General features: G+C 42.6%; 1 long non-coding RNA gene across 1 annotated transcript; it reads right to left on the reverse strand.

Annotated features, from left to right (window-relative positions):
- Positions 1–416: 416 nt before the first annotated feature.
- LOC144457925 (uncharacterized) lies at positions 417–18,468 on the reverse strand. Its single transcript, XR_013487529.1, has 3 exons — positions 18,344–18,468; positions 17,225–17,328; positions 417–517 (listed from the first exon to the last, which is right to left on the reverse strand). It is a non-coding gene; the product is annotated as an uncharacterized LOC144457925 (long non-coding RNA).
- Positions 18,469–25,963: the final 7,495 nt, after the last annotated feature.

Raw genomic sequence — 25,963 nt, forward strand, 5'->3', positions numbered from 1 at the left:
TGAAGATGAGTCTTCCTGATTCTAAGACCAGGGCTCTATCCAATGTGCCTCCTAGCTGTCCCAAACAAGATGCATACAGGATAAATCAGAAAATCCACCCTTGTTCTCCCACATCAAGTATCACAGGATTTAGAGCCATTGAGCTTATAAATACAGATTATCATCTACTCCAACATTCTCATTTTACACATGAGGGAACTGAAGACCAGAGAGGGAAGTGACTGACTTGCCTAGTGTCACTCAGGTGATCACCAGCTCTAGTATTCAAGCACAGGACCTCTGATGGAAGATCCCAGGCCCTTTGTACTATAGGCCACAGCTGCCCTTTCAGGCTTTGAAAAGAGGGCTGAGAGTGATTGAAAGGAATAAATGAGCCAAGCATTGAACTTCCTGAAGAACCACAAAACAGGAGGCTGCCTGGAGTAAGCTCTTAATGATGCTTGTTGAATGAATGGACATCGAGTGTTACAGCTGGAGGAGACGGGAGAACACAGAACAGTTAGCCTTTGGAAAGGACCTGAGAACAAAGAATGTTGGAAAACACAAAGTTAGAATGTCAGGAGTGGAAGAGAACGCGGAACTTAGAAGGTTAGAATGCTCCACTTAGAATGTCAGAGCAGGAAGCAATCAGTCGGAACACTAACTGCCTACTATGTGCCAGGCAGTGAGGAAACATGGTAGAGGGGATGGGTGACAGAACAGCCATCTTATTCTTAGATTTTTTGCCTCCTCTGCTGAGACATAGGTGGGAAGAGAATACTACCCCAGATCAATCTTCCTAAAAGAGTTCTGGTCACCTGAAAGTTGTAATGATTTCCCAAGGCCTTGCTTGCCAAGGAATTAAGACACTCCATTCTCTGGCCTCAACCTCCCTTTCTGTTTAAGCTTATACTATTCCTCTGGCACAGCTTCTTGCTCCAGCCAAAATGAAGTAGTTGTTCTTCCCCAAACACAACATGTTAAAGCTGAGAAGAGTCTTAGAGGTCATCTAGACCAACTCATTTTTACAAAGAAGGAAACTGAGGCCCAGAGACACATGAGAATCTCACAGTTAGCAAGGGCACTACAAAATGATTCCTCTCCTAGGTAGGATCTGTGGCTAGTACTCATATCTAGAAATGTTTGTTGAAAGGATGGATAGTTTGTTTTTGTTCTGGCAAGGCAATTGGGGTTAAGTGACTTGCCCAGAGTCACACAGCTAGTAAGTGTTAAGTGTCTAAGGCTGGATTTGAACTCAGGTCCTCTTGACTCCAGGGCCGGTGCTCTATCCACTGTGCCACCTAGCTGTCCCTGGATGTTTTTTTTTAAGAGCTTTTAAGATGGTTTTATTTTCAACTTGGGATCTGCTCAACAGGCTTTTCTGCTTTCCACTGATATAGCTGTAGGAAGCACTCAGAAGGAGAAACACTCTCTCTAGGATATCCGTCTAGGAGCCTGGGGTAGTGGGATGCTTGTCCAGTCTTCCTCGGACGAACATAAAGGGAGACAGTGATGGCTTGAGTTCTTGAACCCTCTGCCCAATGGTCTAATCAATCTCCTGAGACAGACCAACAGCTCTGGGAAGATTTGGGATCATCTGACTCTTTTCTTACCCTCCCATTTGGAGGGAGACTTTGAGGAGGAAAGAAGAGAAGGAGGAGGAGGAGAAGCCCTAATTCTTCACACGTCTTAGGTCTTCACAAATTTCCCACTTCACAGGCTTTCTAAGAGCAGGGATTCAGACCCTTCAAGGGCTTTTGAAACAATTAGGCTTGCAAGTGTCCAACAGCTCAGTCTAATTGCTTAAAAAGCCACTTCAGGCAACAACTGACCCAGAGTACAACCCTGAGGATGAGGGTAAAGGTGGGGGGTTGGGTGGGAAACATGACTGCAAAAGCCTCATCCCACCATAATTTCTAGGGATTTTATTGATGGCCAAGGACCTAGAATGGGTAGTAGAGGAGAATTCAAGGAAAAGACTAGGGGAAAACAGCTTGAATAAATGGTGGCATATGAATATGATGGGATATTATTGCCCATGAAGAATATGGAGAAATGTAGGAAAGATTTGTATGAACTAATGCAGATCAAGGTAGTAGAACTAGGAGAACAGCTTACACAATGACCACAATAATGTAAAGGAAAACAATAATGCTGAAAGACTTTGGAACCCTGATCAACGTAGCATCCAAACAGGACATCAGCAGACTGATAGTGGAATGTATCTCCCTCATCTTCCCAGAGAAGTAGTCAGTTCTAGATAGATTCATACTTTATTAGACATGATCAGTGCAGAAATTGGTTTCCCTCAGCCATGCTTTGCCCCCTCTGTCTTGGATATTTTATCATTTGTTCTGCCTCTGTCCTCTTCTTCCCACCTAGAGAGGCATCCTCAAAACTGAACCTCAAGAAGGCCGAGTATCCCTCCCTGGGCGACTCAACCCACTCAGTTCTGGATTGCCGCTCTGAGCTATCTTTATTTCTTATGGAATAAGCCTGCGCTTTTTCCTTCCATTTATTTTTCTTGTCTTATTGCTATAACTAGAGTTTCAGGGACAAGACTGAACAGTAATGGTGATCACTGGCATCCTTGCTTCTCCCCTGATCTTAATGGGAAGGCTTCTAACTTATCCCCATTACAGATAATGCTTGCTCTTGGTTTTAGATAGATATTCTTACCATTTTAAGGAAAGCACAGGGATAAATGAAGCTTTCCGGGGTTTTTTAACAGAAATGAGTATTGTATTTTCTCCAAAAGTTTTTCTAGGGGCAGCTAGGTGGTGCAATGGGTAGAGCACCAGCTCTGGATTCAGGAGGACCTGAGTTCAAATCTGGCCTCAGACACATAACACTTACTAGCTGTGTGACCCTGGGCAAGCCACTTAACCTCATTGCCTAGCAAAAACAAACAAACCAAAAGTTTTTCTATATCTATTTAAGCAATCATGCGACTTTTTTTTTGGTTTTGTTCTTAAGATGGTCAATTCTAGTTTTCTGAATATTGAACTAGCCATGCATTCCTGGTATAAATCCAGCTTGGTTATAGTGTGTGATTTTTGAGATATGTTGCTGTAGTCTCCTTGTTAATATTTTATTGAAAATTTTTGTACCAATATTCATTAGGGAAATTGGTCTATAGCTTTCTCTCTGTTCTGAGTCTAGTTTAGGTAACAAGGCCATATTTGTGTCATAAAAGTAATATGATAGGATCCTTTATTTTTTTTCAAACAGTTCATATAGAATTAGAACTGAGCTCTTTTGACAGATAAATGAGTACAAATTCATCTAATTATACCTAACCACCCCCCTTCCCAGTCTCCATCCCATGCTTCACTTCCTTCCACCTTAAACATCTTACCACCAGCTCATCAGCAGGCTTCTATACTGTGCTGAAGTACTGAACTCTTCCCTCCCCTCAATCCCCAGGCTTTCTGCCTTATGACCTGAGAATGATGAAAAGAGCAAAACACTCCATTGCCCTTAGCTCCAGTCACTGTTCCTGCTGCTCAGTGGATAGAGTGCTTGGTCTACAGTCAGGAAGACCTGAATTCAAACTGGCCTCAGACAGGTGTCTGTGTGACCTTGGTCAAGTCACTTAACCTTTTTCTGCCTAAGCAGCTTCTATTGTAAAAATGAGGATAATAATGGCAGCTACCTCGAAGAATTGCTGTGAGATAATATCTGTAAAAAGCATTTAGCACAGTGCTTGGCACACAGTAGATGCTACACAAATGCTCATTCCTTTCCCTCCTTTCCTTCCCCTTCCCTAGAGGGAAAAAAAGTATAAAAACCTCCTTATTCTAGCCACTACTTCTCTATATGTGTTGTCAATGCCTATTAGGATATAAGCTTCTTGAAGGCAATGGCTGTTTCATTTTTATATTTGCATCTCCAAAGCCTAATACTATGCCTGGTACTTATCAGTTACTTAATAAATATTTTTCATTCATTCACATGAATGTTGCAAGTAGAGTGTTCTAATGGGGATGAACGGGTTGCCGTTGGAAAGTAACCAATATGAAAAAGGGCATCAATAAAACATTTAAAAAGAGAAAATAAAACATAAGAAATGAATATAAAGAAAAATGGAAGGAGAAAAGAAAAGAAGAAGGAAGGGAGAGAGAAAGAAAGAAAACAGGAGACTGCAGGCATTTCCCTAGGCCTTAATTTCCTCACCTGTAAAATGGACCAGTTGGACTAGATGGTCCATAAGGTTCCATCTAACTCCCAAACCTATGGCATTACAGTAATTCACATTTGAATAAGGGTTTTACAGTTTTTAATCATCTTTCACAAACACTGTCTCACTGGACCCCATCAACCAACCTGTGAAGTAGACAATAATATTATCACTTCCATTTTTGTAGGCAGGAAATCAAAGCTCATAGAGGTGGAGCAATTTCCTTAAAGTCACACCTTAGTTAATGACCAAGATGGAATGCACACTCGTCTTGGGAAACAGTTGTTCAGGGAAAGAGATCTGGGTTTTTTTGGTGAACTGCAAACTCAATGTGAATCAACAGTATGACGCAGCAGTCATAAAAAGCTAATTTCACCCTAGGAATTAAGATGGCACAGTGTCCAGAATGAGGAGGGTGAGAGTCCAATTGTCTTCTGCCCTGATCAGATTATATCCAAAGAACTTTGAATACTTTCTGAATGATGAATTTTAAGAAGGCCTTTGATCAACAAGATGAAGTCCAATAGAAAGAGGATGATCAGGATGGTAAGGGGATGTGAATCCATGTCAAATGAGGATTGGTTTGTTTTGCCTAGGAAAATGAACACTTGGGAGGTACATGCTGGCTGTTTTTGAGTATTAGAAAAGCTGTCACATGGAAGAGGGATTAGACATGTTCCATTTGGCCCCAGACGACAGGAGAAGGAGAAAAGAATGGAATTTACAAAGACACAGATTTTGATTTGATGTAAGGGAAAAGTCCCCAACAATTTGAACTATCTAAGGGTGGAACAGGTTGCCTCTGGAAGTAAAGGGTGTTCCAACACTGGAGATTATTATTTTTTTTAAGAGGCTGGATAATCATTTCTTTAGGTATTTTGTAGAAGGGATAGTTGATTTAGTATAAGTTAGGTCATACGATCTTAGAGGTCCCTCTTAAACTGCTCCTGTATTTCTGTCTTTTCTCTCCACCTAGTCTATATAAGCTATTAAAATGTAGGTACCACATCCCTTATGTTTCACTTACTGTTCAGTAATGCACTAGGCATGAAATAGACACTCAGCAAATACTTCATGAGATGAATTGATTTGAGCAGGGCTATTGGTAATCCAAAAATCACTTATCCTTCACTTTGGAATACGTCCCAATTCTTTGGGAATTTATAGCATCCTTAACCAAATAATGAAGCTATGTTGTAAAAAAAAAAAGAGCAGGAAATTATTCAGCTTCCTGAAATTTCCCATCTCACCCATCTGATTAAGTTCTCTTATGCCCCCTTCATGATAGTGACGGGCAATGTACCTGCACATGCCTGCAAAACCCTAGCCTAGGCAGAGCGATCCTCTCTCCCTGGAAGTTTGGCTTTTTTTTGGCTGAAATGATTAGGCTTCAAAAGACTTCCCTTTGCACAGGCCATACAGGACCAGATTAAAATGGTGGCAATATCAACAAAGGACTTTTAAGTAAGCAGAGTGGGTGATAATGGCAACCAGATACTCAAAGCAAAATCTGTGGCTGATCAGTTGCCACAGTAAGCAAAGTGGAAGGTTGACTCACGATCCCCATAGCAGGTGTGAGCACCCTCACAGTAAGTCAAACCTCATCAGCTCAAAGGTCACTTATCATTGCCATACCCCCACTTCATCGATTTCAAAAGCTGCAATGGCTTGGTCTCGGCATCTAGCATACACTCTTCCCACTCCCCTGGTGGCAGTGAAGTGACAGCAGGTGTGAGCACTCATCCTTTTCCCTCCCCCACTGCCTGGCTCATGAAAAGACCAGGTGTAGGAACTATGGTATAACACTTTTCAAAGGTTGCCGAGCCCTGTAATGACACATTGGATCTAACAGGTCATCTTAAGCAGGCTCTATTCCAAGGGCTAAGGAACATGGGGCAAGATGGTAAAGAGAAGAGTCTGGAAAGTAATGGAATGACCTTTTATATAGCACCTACTATGTGCCAGGCACTGTGCTAAGTGCTTTCCTTCCTTCCATCCTTCACTCCCTCCTTCTTCCTTCCTTCCTCTCTCTTCCATTTCTTTCTTTCTTTTCTTTTCTTTTCTTTTTTTTTTTGCAAATATCTCATTTGATGATTTGACTCATTAGATCATTGACTCACTGATCATCAGACTCATTTGAGTCTGAGATAATTTTAATTTTGGAGGCAGCTCTTGGGGTGGTCTAAAGAGCACAAGACAAGGAATCAGAAGACTTGAATTTGAATACTGACCACACTACTTTATGAACTGTGGGACCTCAGGTAAGTTACTTTGCTGCTCAGAACCTCAGTTTCCTCATCTTAAAATAGGAATAGCTTTTTCTTCCCTATCTCATAGGGTTGCTCTGAGGACCAATGAAGTGATAATATTTCTTTATAAAAATAAAGTGATCTCCAAGGAAAAAGGAAAAGGACTTACACGTACAAAAATATTTCTAATTGTTCTTTTTATAGTGGCAAAGAACTGGAAATCAAGGGGATTCCCATCAATGGGGGAATGGCTGAACAAGTTGTGGTATATGACTGTGAAGAAATACTATTGTGCAATAAGAAATGACTAGGGGGATGGTTTCACAAAAACCTGAGAAGACTTATATGAATTGATGCAGAGTGAAGTAAGCAGAACGAGGAGAACTTTGTACACAGTAATGGAAATATTGTAAAGATGATCAACTGTGATCAATACAATTATCTAAGACAATCTGAAGGATTCATGATGAAAAATGTTATTCACCCCTAGAGAAAGAACCGATGGAATCTGAATGCAGATCTAAGCTGCTTTTTAAATTTATTTTTCTTATTTTTTTTTGGTCCATGTTTTCTTTTGCCACATGGCTAATATGGAAATATGTTTTGTGTGACTGAACATGTGTATTCTATATAAAATTACTTTTGACTTCTTATACATTTATCCCACTATAGACTCTATTACAGATATTTGAGTACATGCCCCATCCTCCTTTATTAGACCATAAACTCTTTAAGGGTGAAGTCTCTGTCAAATTTTTTTCACATTTATATTCCCAGCATTCTACAACATGCCCTGCATATAAGGGTATTATTAATAAATGTTTGTTCAATTGAATTGTATTTTTGAACTGGGTATCTCAAGCTCAGCAAATCCAAAACAGAACTCATAAGCTCCCCCCCATACATCTCACCCCTCTTTTGAATTGTCCTATTTCTTTCAAGGATGCTACTGGCTTTCTAGTCACCCAGATTCAAAAGCTCTGTGTCATTTTCAACACCTTACTCTCATTCACATAGAATATCCAATATGTTGCCAAATCTTGTAGTTTTAATTCACTTTTATTTTCAATTCCAAATCCTCCCCACCCATCGAGAGAGTAAGAAGAACAGAACCCACTACAAATATGTATAGTGAATATGTATATGAAAAACAAATATCTGCATTTTTAAAAATTCAATCATTTTCCAGCAGTTTCTACATTCACAATGTCTTTCCTATACATATATCCCTTTTGTTACATTCCAGTCTGAATTAAGACCTTCCTCTTACCGGAACTATTTCAATAGCTGTCCAAATTGGGCTCCTTGTTTAAAGTCTTTCCTCACTCCAATCACTTGTCCCCTCAGCTGCCAAAGTGATTTCCCTAAAACATAGGTCTGACCACATCACTTCCCCTACTCAATAAATTCCAATATCCCTTATTAACTCCAAGATAAAATACAAACGCCTAAACAAAGACATTTAAAGCTTTTTGGTACTTGACGCTTTTTACCATCTGACCCCTTCCAATCTTTCCAGTGTTCTTACACATTACTCCTTTCCATGAATTCTAAGGTCTCCAGCCATACTTGCTGTTCCTTAAATACTATGCTCCATTTCCCCTCTCAGTGCCTTTGCTTTGGCTTGTCCCCCATGCCTGGAATGCTCTTTTCCCTCCAATCTGCCTCTTAGGGATTCCTGAATCCAAATGATTCTAGGGGAGAGATGGAGGCTGATGACTTTGCACAGTCCTGCCTCACTTAAATCCGATTTGCTTGAAAGACAAGATATCACACTCCTGATGTCTTTGGTCCTCTTCAAGAGCAAAGGCCAAGTAACAACAGCAACAACAACAATCCTATTGCTGCCACCACTGCCACCACCACGTTCTTCAGCAAGCGTTCCCTCCATCTTCCAATTGTTAGTGCCTTCCCTTCTAAGGTTACCTTCCATCTATCTTTTATGTTATCTTCTACATATCTATTTACATACATGTTAATTCCCCCTCCTCATTAGAATACAAGTTCCTTGAGGGCAGGGACTATTTTTAATCTTTTGTTATATCCCCAGTCTGGCATAAAGTAAGCAATCAATGCACTCTTGTTGATTGATAAATTGAGTTGACAAGATTCTTGCATCCCTAACTGCCTACAGAGGACTATTCTGTAGAAAATTGGTAGGAGCATGATTTAGATTTCTGTCCTAGAAGAGAGTTAGGAGGCGGCAAGTACTTTTCTCTCCTATAGAGCCTGAATGACACCCTAGGGTAGAATTGAGACGGACCATCTTTAAGGGCACTACTCCCTCTTCCTACCTTCTCCAGCCCAGGACTCTCCTGCTGCCTAATCTATCTAGCCCCTTACAAAGAAAAACATCTGGTATACTCATTCATACTATGATGGTGAGCATGTTAGTTACCCTCTTCAGACTGAGGGTTTGTGTTTCCAAAAAGGAAATGGGAGAAAAAAGGCAATGCTTAATCCCCGCCCCCAAACGTAATGGTTATTAGCAATTAGAATGGGAAGGGACCTTAGAATTTAGAATGCTAACATATTTAGAATCTAGAACATGGAATGTTAGAACATGGAACACAGAATGGCAGAGTTGGAAGTGACCTAAGAGAACCCATTCAACCTTTTCATTTTATAGATGGAAAAACTGAGGCATGGTGAATGTCTAATATCAATAAGGGAAATACTTTGGGGCCAGGACATGTTCCTACCCATGCCTATTGAAGGCCTGTCGTGGGTCTTCTCTTGAATACAGTCAATTCAGTTCAACTCAACAAATATTCACTTCCAGGATAATCAGGGATGACCATCAATGAAGGCTGAAGTATTCTGAGGAGTTGCCCCTACACATCCCTGCTTCCTTCAACCTTCAACATTCATAAAATTAGCTCACATTTTTATTGTTCTTTATGGTTTACAAAACCCTCTCCAGTATCACCACGATCATTTGACAGGTGAAGAAGTCCCTAAGAAGTTAAATGATTTTCCCAGGGCCACACAGCTAGCTTGTAGTTGCAGAACAGGGCAAGAATTCATGAAATCCAAAAGAATGTAAGCTCCTTGAGGCCTGCTTTCTTTTTTGTCTTTCTATTCTTCCCTCCCCTCCCCACCCCCAGCATAGTTCATAGCATATAGTAGTCAATTAATTAACATTTATTAAACCCAGGTCAAATGATTTTTAATTCTTCTGCTTTTTTCACCATAGCAGACTTTCAGTCATAACAATTTGGGGGAGAAGGGGGTTGAATTTGGGGAAGAGAAAGAGTTCTCTATCTGTAGGCTGCATAAATCTTTTGTATCCCTGGTCCAGTTATTTTCCCCCCTCTGGAATGGGGGGGGGGAATGTAGGTTCTCCCAGTATGGGATGAGCCCAAACCTCCATCCCTCCCCCACTCCTATTCCCTACTTCCTGAGCCCCCAACCCTTCCACCTACCATAAATCTTCAACTGTGGTAGAAAACTCTAAACCGAAGCAACTCCTGCTAATGAAAACGGTGATAAATCTCTGTCCATTAAGCTTGTTTTGCAGTACAAACATTGCCAAACAAGGGCCCATTGGGGCCCCTCCTCCCACCCTGCCCCTGTCTTGCATAGCTTTAAATGGAAACTGTTACTTTTAACATCTATTTACTGCTTGGAAAAGAGGAGTTGATTAAGACCAGGGAATGGAGGGAGGCCAAACCAGGTGAGGATCCCTCAGCTCCACACACCTGAACTAGGCTTTCCTCTCCATTCTCTAACCCCTAACTTTTGAAAGCAGATCCCAAATAACTCTCTGAGGTTTGGGGTTTTTTTTTGGGGGGGGAGGGTGAAGGGAGGAGAAGTAAGAGATAGAGAAGAAGCAGAAACCACTGTAAGAGATTAAATGATGAGACCCCAAGCTTCCCTTTCCAGTCTGATCCTACCCTATCTTTCCTACTTTCTCTCTCACTTCTCCTTAATATGCACCCCTTCACTCCACAGGGAGACCAAGTCTCCTTCATGTGCACTTCAATTAAAACTTCTGCCTTCCCCACCTGGTGCCTTTTCCTCATCTGCAATGTCCTTCTCCTTCCACTCCACTTATGAGAATACTATACTTCCTTCAAGAGCCAACTCAAATGCCACTTCCTCCATGCAGCCTTCCTTGGTGACCCTAGCCCACTGGGCTATCCCTCTTTAGAATGCCCAAAAGCCTGATTGTCTCTACCACCTGTCTAGAGTCAGCTAGGTGTCCAAAAGCATGGCATGCTGGATCTGGAGTCAAGAAGACCTAAGTTTAAAGCCCATCTCAGACACTTAGTAGCCTTTGTAGATTGTGGGCAAGTAAGTCACTTAACCTCTGTCTGCCTCCTCATTTGTAAAGTGGGGCATAAGAGGGCCTACCTCCCAGGGTTATTGTGAGGATAAACTGAGATAATATTTGTAAACCCCTTTATGAATTTTCAAATGCCACATAAACACTAGCTATGACTATTATCACATTTCACCTTGCTGTCTCTCCTTATTAAGTGTTTTATTCTTATCCAATCAACTGCACTTTCTTGAGAGTGTCAGTCTTGGACTAGTCATCTTCATTATTAGCCATGAATATTGTTCTAGCCACAAAACAACCTTATAGATAAGAAAGAGGAGTCTCGAGAGGAGAAGAGATTTGTTCAATGTCACATAACTAGTAAGCCAGGGAGACTCAAACCTAGGTCTTTTTTTTTTCCCATTTCTTTTTTCTGTATTTTTTTTGTGTTTTTAATAGTATTTTATTTTTTTCTCCAATTACATATCAAGACTATTTTCAGCATTCATTTTTACAAGACTTTGAGTTTCTAATTTTTCTCCCTCCCTCCCCTCTTCCTAAAATGGTAGGCAATTTGATATGGGTTATACATGTGCTATCATGTAAAATATATTTCCACATTAGTCACAGTTGTGAAAGAAGAACCAGATCAAAAGGGAAAAAAAAAACATAAAAAAGAATAAAGTGAAAAAAATATGCTTCGATCTGCATTCAGACTCCATCAGTGCTTTATCTGGATGTGGATAGCATTTTCCATCGTGAGTCCTTTCTACTTGTCTTGGATCATTGTGTTGCTAAGAGGAGCTGAGTCATTCGTAGTTGATCATCACACAATGTTGCTGATACTATATACAAATGTTTTCCTGGTTCTGTTCATTTCACTTTGCATCGGTTCATAGAAGTCTTTCCAGGTTTTTCTTAAATCTGCCTGTTCACCATTTCTTAGCGCACAACAGTATACATACCACAGCTTGTTTAGTCATTCCCCAATTGATGAACATCTCTTCACTTTTCCATATTTTGCCACCATGAAAAAGGCTGCTTTAAATATTTTTGCACTGTAGGTCCTTTTCCATTTATTATGATCTTTTTTGGGATACAGACCTGGTAGTGGTATTGCTGGATCAAAGGGTATGTGCAGTTTGGTTGCCCTTTGGCCATAGCTCTGAATTGCTCTCTAGAATGGTTGGATCAGTTCACCCATCAACAATGCATTAGTATCCCAATTTTCCCACATCCTCTCCAAAATTTATCATTTTCCTTTTTTGTCATGTTAGCCAATGTGATAGGTGTGAGGTGGTACCTCAGAGTTTTTTAAATTGCATTTTTCTAGCCAAAACTGATTTAGAGCACTTCTTCATATGCCTATAGATAGCTTTGATTTATTCATCTGAAAACTGCCTGTTTACATCCTTTGATCATTTATCAATTGGGGAATGACTTGTATTCTTATAAATTTGACTCATCTCTCTATATACTTGAGAAATGAGGCCTTTAGCAGAGACACTTTCTGTAAAGATTGTTTCTCAGCTTTCTGCTTTCTTTCTAATCTTGGTTGCACTGGTTTTGTTTGTGCAAAAACTTTTTAATTTAATATAATCAAAATTATCTATCTATTTTATATTTTGTAATGCTCTCTATCTCTTGTTTGGTCGTGAACTCTTCCCTTCTCCATAGATCTGATAGGTAAACTATTCCTTGCTCTTCTCATTTGCTTATGGTGTCACCCTTCATGTCTAAATCATGTACCCATGTTGCTTCTGTCTTCCATCTCCCCTGATCTGCCCTGTCTGGTTAGCTCCCCTTCCCTTTACTTAATCTCTTCCCCTCCTCCTTCTCTGTTGGGTAAGATAGATTTCTATATTCAACTGATTTGTATATTTTTCTTTCTTTGGGCCAATACTGATGAGAGTAAGATCCAAGCAATTTCCATCATCCACCCTCCCATCTTTTCCTCCACTGTAATAGGTTTTTCTGTACCTCATCATGTGAAATAATTTACCCCATTCTACCTCTCCCTTCTTCTGCACCCAGTGTTCTCCTCTTTCTTATCCCTTAATTATTTTTTATTTCATTCCCTCAAGTTCACCTCATACTTGTATACTCTGTCTATGTATATTCCTTCTAACTGTACTATCAATGGTACAATATTTAAGAATTAGAAATGCCATCTTCCCATGTAGGGACGTAAATAGTTTAGCTCTATTGAATCCCTTATGTTTTCTTTTCCCTTTTCCCCTTTTCATGTTTCTCTTGGATCTTGATATGAGAGATCAGGTTTTTTGTTCAATTCTAGTTTTCTCCTTATGAAAGCTTGAAATCCTTCTATTTCATTGAATGACCATTTTTTCCCCCATGAAGTCCATGTTTAATTTTGCCAGGTAGGTGATTCTTAGTTGTAGTCCTAGTTCCTTTGCCTTCCAGAATATCGTGTTCCATGACCTCTGATCCTTTACTGTTACAGTTGCTAAACCCTGTGCAATCCTGATTGTGGCTCCCCAATATTTGAATTGTTTTTTTTTCTGGCCACTTGTAGTATTTTTTCCATGACCTGATAGTTCTGAAATTTGGCTATAATGTTCCTTGTAGTTTTTATTTTGCCATTTCTTTGCTGAGGTTATCGGTGAATTCTTTCAATGCCTGTTTTTCCCTCTGGTTCCAGTATATCATGGCAGTTTTCCTTGATAATTTCTTGAATGATGCTGTCCAAGTCCTCCTTTTGATAATGGCCTTTGGATACTCCAATGATTCTGACATTGTCTCTCCTGGATCTCATTTCCAGGTCATTTGTTTTTCCAATAAGGTACTTTGCATTTTCTTCTATTTTTTTTTTATTCTTTTGAATTTGTTTGATTGATTCTTGATGTCTCATAGAGTCATTATCTTCTACTTGCCCAATTCTAACTTTAAGGTATTGTTTTCCTCAGTTAGCTTTTGTACTTCCTTTTCCATTTGGCCAATTATATTTTTTAAGGAGTTCTTTTCTTCAGTGGATTTTTGTATCTCCTTTTCCATTTAACCAGTTCTGCTTTTTTAAGCAGTTGTTTTCTTTTTCCAAGCTGTTGATTCTTTTTTCATAATTCTCTTGCACTATTCTCATTTCTTTTCCCAATTTTCCTTCTACCTCTCTTATATGGTTTTAAAGCTCCTTTTTGAGTTCTTCCATGAGTTCTATCTGGGCTTGAAACCACTTCCCATTTTTCTTTAGGGCTTTGCCCATAAGTGTTTTAACATTGTTGTCCTTTTCTGCGTTTGTGTCTTGATCTTCCCTGTCACCATAACTTTCTGTGGTCAGATTCTTTTGTTGTTGTTTTCTCATCTTTTTTGGCCTTTGTCCTTTCATTTAAATTTGAACTTTGCTCCTTCGGGTAGAAGGGTCTCAGGTTTCTTGTGCTAGGGGCAGCAGGCCCTGGATGTTTACCTGGGGCTGCACTGATGTTGCCCTGAGGCCTACGGGGACCCTAGTGTTTGGTGCTGTGCTGAAAGGATGAAGCGGGGGTGGCAAACCCAGGTCTTCCGACTCAAAATTCAGTGTTCTTTCTACTCTACCTTGCCCATTGTTTAGCACTTAATATAATAGGTTTATTTTCTGAGGTTTATGAAATACTTACCAAGGGTAACTAGTGCAGGTATTACTATCATCCTTGATTTATAGTTTTATAAAACTCAGCCTCAAAGACATCACGTGATTTGTAGATAAGTGTTAGGGTCAGAATTTGAACTCAGGTTCCCTCACTCCTATGTGTAGGTGCACACTACTGTATCACTATGTATCACACACAACAAATGCTCACAACATATCTGTTGATAGACTAAGGGGTAGGCACCATAGTTTAGTGGAAAGAATAATTGACCGGGAGTTAGAAGCCCTAGGTTTGAGTGTGAGGGATGCTTAGTTTCTCTATCTGACGAAGGGAGAATATAATACCGACCTCACCTGTTTCTCTGGGCTTTCATGAGGATCCAGATAATAACTTTAAAAGTACTTCAGAAAGTTAAAAGTGCTATGTAAATGTTAGGTGGTGCTGGAGGTACAGACAGATTATTCTTTCTCCAAATAGCACCCTAGCTTTGGTGCCAAGAACTAGGTGCCGGTTGGCATGGTATTCAGATCCACTTATTTTCATGTGGCTAATTCACTGTCAATTTCTTCTTCTTTTTTTATTCTTTTGAATTTGTTTGATTGATTATTGATGTCTCATGGAGTCATTAGCTTCTACTTGCCCAATTCTAACTTTTAAGGAGTTATTTTCCTCAGTTAGCTTTTGTACTTCCTTTTCCATTTGACCACTTCCTCCTTTCATCTCTACTTTTCTCTTTTCTGGACAATCTTCTTACATCAAGATTTATTAAGGTCCTTACTATGTTCAAGGCACTGCTGGAAGCACTAAGGAAGTGTAAACAGTCCCTGCCCTCAAGCGGTTTGCATTCTACTTCGGACTCTGGTTGAAACAAAGAAGGCTGTCAAGGCGTGCTAGGTGGCGCCATATAGCACCAGGCCTGGAGTCAGGAAGACTCATCTTGAGTTCAAATCTGGCCTTAGACACTTACTAGCTGTGTACCTGGGCATGTCATTTAACCTTGTTTGCCTCAGTTTCCTCATGTGTAAAATGAGCTAGGGAAAGAAACGGCAAACCACTCAGTATCTTTGCCAAGAAAACCCCAAATGGGGTCCCGGAAAGTTGGACATGACTGAAATGACTCAAGTCAAGCAAATATTCAAAAGCTCATAGAACCTCAGAGATGGAAGGGACCTCAAAGGATATTTGATCTAAACTGTACCTGAACAAGAATGCCTTCCATACCAACCCAACAAGCAGCTTCTGGCTTCTGCTTCAATACTTCCTTGGATGGGAAACTTACTCCTTAGGTAGGCAGCTTATCTCATTTTTGGAGAACTCTAATCCTTAAGAACTTTATCATATATTAAGGGAGTTGGAATCTTCAGAAAAGAGAGCCTAACTTTAAAACTCCATCTCTGCTCATAAAGACAAGATAAAAAAGTCAGGATCTATCTTTGAGTTCTTAGAACCCTGGCATGCTACAGAACCCTAGGATGCTCCAGAGCTTGAAGGGATTCTTAGAGATTATCTAGTTCAAGTTCCAACCAGAAAACTGAAGTCCAAAAAGTTAAAATGCAAAACCACACAGTGAGTAGGTTAAGGGCTAATTAGCTAAGGTGGCGCACCATGCTAATAAAACCAAGGTAACAGGTTCCATCCGGGGAGGGTAAGTTAGATAGATGTCAATCAGCTAGTATTATTTAAGCGCCTACTTTGTGCCAGATACTGAAAAGCACTGGGGATACAAAGAAAGGCAAAAAACACCACCCATTTTCAAAGAGCTCAGAGTTTAATGGTGTGAACTTAGGTGTGCTTGGTTCTAGATTCTTTGAATTTCTGACCAGGCTCTCCCCAAAGGCTTGCCTTGAAAGCAAAGAAGACAAATGATAAAACAGCCCAGCAAGGCAACAATAATAACCCACATTTCTTTAGTACTTTACAGGTTACAAAGCACCCTTGATGTCATATAAGGTGGGTTAGGAAAGTATTATTATTCCCATTTAACAGATGAGGAAACTGAGGTTTAGTCCAAAATCACACAATCATCATCACAGCCCATACTAGAAGTCAGTTCTGATGTGACCAATTTGTCCAAGGTCACACATTTAGTAAGTCATCAGAACCAAGATTTATACACAGGTCTTTTGATTCCAAGAGCAAGCTATCCCCTCTTCTGTAGAAACATCAAAGCACACCTCTACCCCAGCGTGTTATATGGTCTGGGAGTCAGAAGTCTTGTCCCCCACATTTACCAGCTGTGTGACTACAAGCAAACCATTTAAACTCTCTGATCTTTACTTTTTCATCTCTAAGACTGGACTCTAAGACCTGCACTACTTAAAGGAAAGTGCTTTGTAAACTCTATTTATCTACACAATAGGGGCAAAATATGCATATTACCTGTGACCTCACAGGATTGTTGTGAAGAAACTCTTTACTTGGTGAACCTCAACTCAATAGAGAAATGGGGGCTATTATTACCCAACTGATAATGGGTCACCTTTGTATAGAAAGGAAAACACATTCTTATTAAGGGAGAAAAGCCAATTCTCTTTTTTCCCCTAAGGATAGTACAAGAGAAAACAAAGTTTAAGCCTTGGAAGGACTTCATGAATATTCAGAGAAGAAGGGAAGTAGTGAAAGTCTTTTCCAACCAGTATCTGCAGGTGGCTTATTACAAGCTCAACACTCTGCTAGGCACTAAGGGGGAAGCAAAGAAGCCTGACTAGAGATAAAAGTTGAACAAATGATAGATTAAGAACTTGAAGGAACCTAAGAGGTTATCTGTTCTATGCCTCCCCCCATTTTATAAATAAGGACACTGAGACCTGGGGAAATGAAATTATCTGCTCAATGTATAATTTAAGAATGACACAAAACAATCCATAATCCAGTAGTAAATTTTAGGACAGTACAAACTGTGAGTTCAGAGAAGAATAGGTCATATGGACTTGGAAGAAAGAGTTGGGTTAATAAAAAGAGCACCTACCTACACAGGGGACAGGAAACTTGAGCTTTAGTCTTGTCCATGCTACCAACTAGCTGTGTGACTGGAGCAAGATGATGTCCCTCTCCGTGCCTCAGTGTCCCCTTCTGTAAAATTTGATGGGACTAGATAAGTGCCTTTAAGCTATAAACATTGTAGGGTTTTATGCTCTGAGTCTAACCCTCCTGAGAGTTCTGCTCAGCTAAGGAGTCTGGGATTTCAAGCTAATTCAGACACTTCATTAATGAAGAGGAAGGAGAAGGGGGGAGAGGAGAAGGAGGAGGAGAAGGAGGGGAGTAAGCCTGTAAGAAAAATCAACAAAAGGGGATAAAACAGCTGGTCCTGGTGAAAAGGAGAGAAATCCATATTTAGGCAACATGATCGTATGAATGTGTCTCTGTGTGAGTCTGTATGTCTCTTTGTCTAAGTGTGTACCTGATTTTTTTCCCCAGATATCTGTACCTCTGGGCTGATCTTTCCCTTCCCCTTTTATTTTCCCTTCCCCTTTTATTTTCCCTTCCACTTGTCTTTTCTCTCTTGTTTTCTCAGTCCTTCCATCTTTCCTGTCCTGCCCTCTCTTCTCCTATTCTCTCTTCTTCCCCTGTCCTGTGTTCCCCTATGCTGTTCTGCCTGTCCTCTCCCCTCCCCTCTTCTCCTGTCCCCTCCACTTCTATTCTCCCCTTCCCTTGTCTCCTCCCCCCTCTTCTTTTCCCTCCCTTCCTTTCCTTTCCCTTCCCCTCCTCTCCTCTCTCCCCTCCTCTCTTCCACCCTTCCTCATCCTTCCCTGTCCTATTTTGTTTCCTTCTTTCCCCTCCAATTCTCCAGAATATTCTCCTCTCCTCTAATTCTCCTCTCCTCCTTCTTTTCTCTCCTTCCCCCCCCCTCCCCATACCTTCCTATTCTGCTCTTTTCCCCCCTCCTCCTGGTAGCTCCTCTCACTTTCTTCCTCCCCATCCCTCCCCTCTCCTCTCCCTTTTTACTACCCGCCCCCAACCTCCCCTCCTTTTCCCTCCCTTCCTCTCTAGCCCTCTTCTCCCTGCTGCTGCTGCGCCTGTTCCCCGCTGCTGACTTTCTGACTTCTTAACTTGTCAGCAAATCCCAAAGTTAAAAATGCACACGCACCCAGGCCGGCAGCCAGCAGGGCTGTCTGGCCGCGGCTCCAGATGTGGGGGCCACCGCGCAGCCCGCCAGCCCCGCTCTCTCCCTGCACCGACGTGCAGACTAAACAATTGTGACTTGGCTGTGAGCGGCAGCGCAATTCCAGATGCTGCTTCCCTTGTGCGGCCCTTTAATTGGGCTGGCAGGCGCGAGGGCTCTTTCAGCGCGAGCAAAGCTCTCCCGGGGGACCCCGGGCTCTGGCCCCGCGCCCGCCCGGCCGGCCGGCTACCTTTAGCGGGGAGAAAGAGAGAAAGAGCAAAACAGAAAAGAGAGAGGGAGGGGGAGAGAGAGAGAGAGAGAGAGAGAGAGAGAGAGAGAGAGAGAGAGAGAGAGAGAGAGAGAGAGAGAGAGAGAGAGAGAGAGAGAAACGAGAAGGAGGAGGAGGAGGAGAGGCCCGGGTGGGAGTGAAGAAGGACTCTCGGGCGCGTGCTTCCCAGGTGTTTACTGCCCCGATCGCTGCTGTTTTCCCAGAATTTTTTTTCCCCTTCCCCCTTTTTATACCCCGACATTCTCACCTTTTATAATTCCCTGCAGGCCTCCCCCCGATTCCGGGGCTCGGGGGCCTGACCCAGGACAGAGTCCCAGACTCAAAATAACTGAGCTGGATGAGACTCTAGGCCAAACCCCTCGTACAGGTGAAGAAACTGAGACTCAAACATGGGGTTTCACAGCTCGCCCAGGGTGTCACAGCGCAGCTGGGACCCACGTTCTCTGACTCCCAGATTATAGTATGTTTTGCTGGAAAAGTGGTCTGGGAACTGCAAGCTGGACTAGGGAGGCGAAGAGTGAGAAAAGACCCTCTCCCTCTCCTGTAAAAAAGGGGTTCCAAGAAGCCAAGTTTTCTTGGTGGCTAGAGCCAGAACTTTGAAATTCCGTAGTAGCCCTGGGGCAGTGGTGACGGAAAACTTGCAAGAGGATGTCCTAGCCAGAGGCAGGGGGATGGACTAGATGACCTAACTCTCCAGATCCGAGTCAGTCCAGAGAAGGCTTTCATTGCCCCCTAGATTCCCCTCCCTCTCACTCCCACAACCTTGGAGGCAGGGAGAGGTGAATTTCACCGGACCCCCCAGAGACAATAGGCCCCCACCTTGGCCTGCCAGAGCCTGGGGCAGGAGAAGCAGGCTGGGACCACACGGAGAAGGCCCCCTTCCCCCGCGCCTCTGGCCTCTGCACAGACGCCCCTCCCCCGCCCCCTCCAAAGCTGTCGAGCCCCGGCCCCCTGAGGGTGAGAGAGGAGGGCAGCGCGCTGGCCCGGCGGCTCGAGGAGGCCCCACTCTGACAATCTTTCCTTTGTTTGTTTTCCTAAATCTGGGAGGCCCGAATTCCTGCCGGATTCCGTATGTTTCACTCAGGAAGGAGGCGCCCCCCCTCGCCCCCCTCCCCCAATCCTCTTTTCATGTCAAGCAGCGGCTGCTGGGGAATGGCAGGTTCTTCTGGGAGTCCGATCGGGCCCCAGCCCCTCACCTCGGGGGAGGGCAGGAGGAGGAGGGCCAGCCCAGAGCAGAACAGAGAGTCCCAGGCCGCTGGGACGGCCCTCCCCGGACCAGAGCCAGCCTGGGGGGACAGGGAAAGGGGGGAGGGCCCAGGACGGGGAGGGGGAGAAGAAGGGGGAGCGGGCTGAAAAAACAAAATCGGGGGAAACCCCCCCGGCAAGGTTTAAAAGACATAAAAGCCAGACCAGCCCCTAGTCTCACGCCTCATCTCGACACCCCCTACACTCCTCTACCTCCCTCCTTCCTCTTTTTTCCTCCTTCCAAACTTTAGCCTCATTAATTTCCAAAAAAAATTTCCCCCAATAAAAGGCAAACATGGAAAGAAAAACAAACTATTAGAAAATAGAGGAGGGAGGAAATGTTATTTAAAAGGTTACCAGACCGCATCATTTTCCAATGATATTATATACTCCCTGCAGTATCCAAAATATATATGGGCTCTGGGCCAAGAATGTTTAAAAAAAAAAAACTTAAAAAAAAATCCAGGCTTAGACACAACATCTGGACTGGGGAGTGAACAAACCCCCCATTTATCACACTTAATCCTGCAATGAAGCAATCAACAGTTTACTTCTGTTTTGCTAATTTAGCTGCTTTCAAGCTCCTGGCCTAGTCCAGACTGGGAATTAAGTGTCGTTTGTGAAGAGTCTGCCCTTCTAGCCTTCCCTTCTTCAATTTCTTTTTCTTCTGGTTTTGCTCATCATGTGTGTATGTGTGTGTGTGTGTGTAAAACAGAGACAGACTGGGGGAAAATGAAAGATGAATGGAAAAGAAAGGGAAGGAAGGAAGGAAAGAAGAGGAGGAAAGGAGAAAAGAAAGAGGAGGAAGGGAGGAAGGAAGAAAGGAAGAAAAAGTTAAAGAAGAAATAAAGTCTAAAGTCCACTTTTTTTTCTGCTATATACTGTGAAAAATGCAGAATCTGACCTTGACCTAACTTTCTTTTTCTTCACCCCCCCCACCAGTATTCCATGGAACCCATCTCCCTGGGCCCTCACTGAGTCCTCCTAGACACCCTTAGACCCAGCAGAGATTATGCCACCAACCCACATCCTGGCTTTGACCCAAAGGTTTCAGACATCCAAAATACAGTCACCTCACAACAAGCAAAACCTTTACATAGGCTATAGCCCTGCTACCTGGCTTCTCTTAATGTTTATTAGGTGTTGCCAACCTCGTGCCTGGTACTGTCTGAAGGCACATAGACAGACACCTCAGGCTAACACATGGTGGTTCTGCTACACACACACACACACACTCTCTCTCTCTCTCTCTCTCTCTCTCTCTCTCTCTCTCTCTCTCTCTCACTCTCACACACACACACACACACACACACACACACACACTGGCACCCTGGGCCAGAGGTGACTGTGGATCACAGGCAGATGACAGAAATGAAGAATGAGGGCTCCCAATGGGAGAGCATCCTGTGGGAAGGCCAATGTGAAGGCCTGGGAGCCTGGCAGAGAGTGTCAGGGAGACAATGGGATCCTCTGAGAGGGGAGAAGGAGAGGGAACAAATCAGGGAGAGTGTATCATTTGAGGATTACTCAATAAATCCCTGGGACCCTTGCCCAGTGGGGCCTGTGCCAGAGCTGAGGTTGGCCTGGGGAAGTAGAGAGACTTCCCTTCCCTGTAGCAATCTTCCCATCCCTTCTCCTCCCCTTCCTCCCCTTCCCATGGGGCCTTTCTCTCTATCTTTGTCTCCCCCCCACACACTATCTATGTTTTTCTCTCTGTCTCCAATTGTTTTTTCTCAGTCTCTGCTTCTCTGCCTTATTCTCTCCATCCCTTTGTCTGTTACTCCTTTCCACAGCCCAATAGTCTGTCTGAATTCCCTCAGAACAAGCATAGCTCCTCGTTCCTGAGGTCTGGGGTGAGAGGGAGGAAGAGAGAGGTGGGAAGGGGTATTACAAAGAAAATAAAGCCTGTGAAGCAAGGAGAACTGACCTAGGCACCTGCAACCAGGGAGATATTGATTGCTTGGTCAGAGATAACACCCTCTGGGTTCTTTATGGTTTATAATGTCTGGAGCAAAAAGAACACTAGATTTGAAGTAAGAAGAAGTGGGCTCCACTCCCAGCTCCAGGATTTACTACTGATAGGACTTTGGATACATCATTTCCCGCCTCTGCCTCATTTTCCAAATTGTAAAAGGAGGGATTGGGCTTGGTTCTCTGAGGTTCCTTTCAGCTCTGAATGAAACGGGCCTATCTTAGAAAAAAAAATTCATGATGTCATATTGGAAAAAATCCCTAAAATTTTCAACACTTTTAACAGGAGAAAACAAGCTTATTGTTATTTTATTTACAAGTTGGTTTTTAACAATTTGTATTTTTAAGATTTAAAGGTCACCAAAAATGTCTAATAGGGGATAAAGGAAATAGACTTTTTCTGTCCTCCACTATTTTTTCTCTTAGTGCACTGTAGGAACTAGTGGGTACTTAGACGGGAGGTTCTCCCTCCTCTAACCTACCCCACAAATCCTTCGGAGGTCTGTCACCCCTCACCTCAGAGCACACACTTCCATACTTTTGGACAGGGAGCTTGGCATCAAGAGTAGGGCCAGAATGGAGGAGAAAGTTGTTCTGGTGCCTAGGATCCTGCCTTGGGTACCTTCCCCTCACTCTACTTTGACCCTAGCCAAATCGACCTTACTGTTAATCCTCACACATACAACACAAGTTTCCCTTGCTCATCTCTGGGCTTTTATTTAGGCTGTCCTCATAGCTTAGAATATCTTCCTTTCTGCTCCTCTGCCTTAAATTCCTAACTTCCTTCAAAGTTCAATACAAGGTTCATTTCCTACATGAAACCTTTCCTAGCTACCAGTGACTCCTTTCTCCCAAATTATTTTGGATTTAATTGACTTTGCATACATTTAATTGATATGTTAATTAGGTATACTTAATTGGATGTATGCTCCCACAGAACATAATAAGTGACTCAAAGTCAGGGGCTATTTCATATTTTGTCTTTGAATTTTCAGGACCTACCATAGTGCCTGGAACATAGTAGGTGATTAATGAATGTTATTAATTGGTAGATTTATAGAAGGGAAAATTTTTTTATGTGGGAAAGAAGAGACCCAAGCTAAGAGATCCATTAATTTAAAGACAGTTTTGTCTTTTGTTTTTATATCATTTTCATTTCCAGATATGAAAACTCCCCTACCCATTAAGCCTTTCCTTGTAACAAAGATACACAGACTGTCACATCAACCATACCTGATGGCATATATAACATTCCACACTTATATCCCCCACACTTATATCCTCGCCAACAAAAGAGATGTATGCATCTTTAAAAAATTTTTTTGCAGGGACCAAGATTGGTCAGCACAATTGTAATTCAAGTTCATTTTATTGCTCTTATTTTATTCAATTGTTCTTTTCACCTTGTTAGTATCAATTGTGTATATTGTTTTCCCTGGTTTTGTTTACTTCACTCTGTATCAGTTCATATAAATCTTCCCATGTTTCTCTGAATTCTTCATCCTCATTCTCTGTCTCCAGTGTTTAGTCTGTCCCCATCTACCAGCTCCTTCCTTGCTGCTTATAAACAATGTCCATGTTTTCTTCTTCCTTGAAAAATTAATTTGATCCTTCTGTTCCAGACAATTATTGTCATATACGTGACAATAATTATATACAAGCTATATATACATATAATATATATATATGTGTGTGTATGTATGTATGTAAAACTATGTAATTCTCTCCGTGTATTTATTTATTTTTATTTTTTTCTTTCCAGTGCTCAGTATTTGAACCCTATGTCCATATGTATCCAGGGACATCTTGACTTCTTGAAGCTGCTCCTAATATCTCAAGGAAGCTAAATTCCTGGCACCCTGAAAGCCTAGCCCTAAAGGTTTCCTGTGATCTAAACATCCATTTGGGCAGACCTGTCCAATTTAGTAAGCAGGTTACACATAGCTAGGAGCCCATGCTCCTCAGTCCCATGTTTCCATCTAGGATGCTTGTAAAAGTCCTGACCCTTACTATCAGTACAACTTACTGGACATTTCCCATTTCCCTGATGTTGTTATTTGCCTTTCTTTGTGCCTCTGTCCTCTTTTCCTAACTAGATCCACCTTCCAATCGAGTAGTGGGAGAGAAAGGCTAAGGGAGAATGGGAATGGGAGTGGTGCTGGATGTCTCCCTAACCAGACTCCATGTGGGAGAATCTCATACATTTCTTTATCATCCCACAGCTACCAAAAATCTAATATCAGGCATGTAGAAGGTGCTTGATAAGTATTGAGTAAGTACTGGTTGAAGGCATCTTTGCCCTATTCAGTAGTGAGTCACATCAGTGCCGGGTAAGATGGAGGCATTTTCATGATTCCCCCATCTATCTACCTTTTGGTTTTGTCTTTGCATTACCAGTGGCTAGCATAGTACCTGGTACATAGGGAAAGGCATAGAGCTTGGACCTGGGATCTCACTGGTACCAGGAACTCCTAGTAGCCAAACTTCCCTTTCCAATGCAAGACCGTAACTTCTCTGCAAATTATAGTCTTAGAGTTTTGACTAATGAGCATGGAGAGGTTGTCACTTTCCCAGGGTCACATAGCCAGTATGTACCAGAGATTAGGCTCAAAACCAAGTCTTCTGAACTCTAAGACCAGCTTTCTGTCTATTAATCCACTATGTGGCATATAGTAGGTGTTTAATAATTGCTTATTGATTGGGATATTTTTGTTTTGTTTCTTAGGGCCACTTTTATGGGGAAAAAAACTCTCCTTTCCCCTCACTTCTCTTTACCCCTCTTCCCTTCTTTTTCTTTCCCTTTTTCCCCTTCTCCCATTCCCCTTTTCCTCTCTCCTCACTTCTTTTTTGTTTCCCTATCCTCCCCTTTTCTTCTCTCCTCTTCCCTCCTCCATCTACCATTTTTTCCCTCTCCCACTGAAGACCCATGAATTGTGCCTCATTACCGCCCTCTCTCCATGAGTCCCAAGGCCTATAGGAGGTTCATCTTACAGGGAAGAGAAGCCTGAATTCCCTTCTTTTGACAGCTTGGCCCTCTCATTCCACCCCTCACCCCATCTGCTTTCTTCAAGCATAATTGTGGGTCCTTAAGTCCTTCTACCCCATTTGTCCCAGACACCTCTCCCAGGAGATTTTAGTGTTGGGATAATGTTGATCCATCTGGATGCAGAGACCTACTAATATGGGTCTTCTGTCCCCAGGGACAAGCTGGCTCAGCATTCCCACGAAACCTTCTCCTCCTCTTTTTCCCTCTCCCTCCCTTCAGTATACCAGACTGAGGGAAAGGGATGGGGACTAGAGAGGAGCCATTGTGTGACTGGACCTTCTCCTAATTGTGTGGTTGATTACTACCTCCTTCCCTGCCCCCTTCTCCCTCCCTCTCTCCCTCCTCAACATTCTGCCACCACAGATCCTTTTCCTCCTAATCCCCAGTTTCAGGAGCTAGGGAAGCCCTTTCTCAGCACCCCTCTAGGCCAGAGGTTCCTGTCTCTAGGGGAACCAGATGCAGAGGGCACCAGATGTGTGTCTGGCTGGTCTATATGTGTATATGTGTATATGTGTGTGTCTATGTCTGTGTGTGTGTTTACCTCCAGCATGACAGTGAAATGGAGCAGAGAAAGGGGGAAAGTCCCCATGGAGGAGACATTGTCACCAAGCCAATGTCTCCTGCGTAGGCAGAGAGCTTGGCAGGAGAAGTGCGTGGGCCCTAGTCAGAATGGCACCCAGGATAGGGCCAGGTCCTGAAGGCAGGTAAACAGGATCCTCTGTGCTGAGGTGTGTGTGAAGGTGGGGGGATTTTAAGGGGGATGTTGGGGGAGGGCTACAATAGCTCATTGTGCTTTCTGAAATCATCTTTCTCTCCATTTTTAGAGGCTGGGCTTCCCAGTGTTTAGGCAGACTCTTCCATTCCCTTCTGCCATCCTGCACAGTTAAGGGACACTGGAGAAACTGCCCAGTGAACTAATTTGGGTTCTCTTGTCCTTGTTCAGACTGTTATGGATGAGACAGAGACCAGGACATGCCCTGGTCCTTCTCCAATGGCAGGCTTATAGGCTTTATTTCATGGGCTGCTGAGTTCTGTTGAACTAGGAGATTCCAAC

This window comes from Phascolarctos cinereus, unplaced genomic scaffold (assembly GCF_003287225.1).
Source record: "Phascolarctos cinereus isolate Bilbo 61053 unplaced genomic scaffold, phaCin_HiC Scaffold_5;HRSCAF=322, whole genome shotgun sequence".
Taxonomy (NCBI): Eukaryota; Metazoa; Chordata; class Mammalia; order Diprotodontia; family Phascolarctidae; genus Phascolarctos; species Phascolarctos cinereus.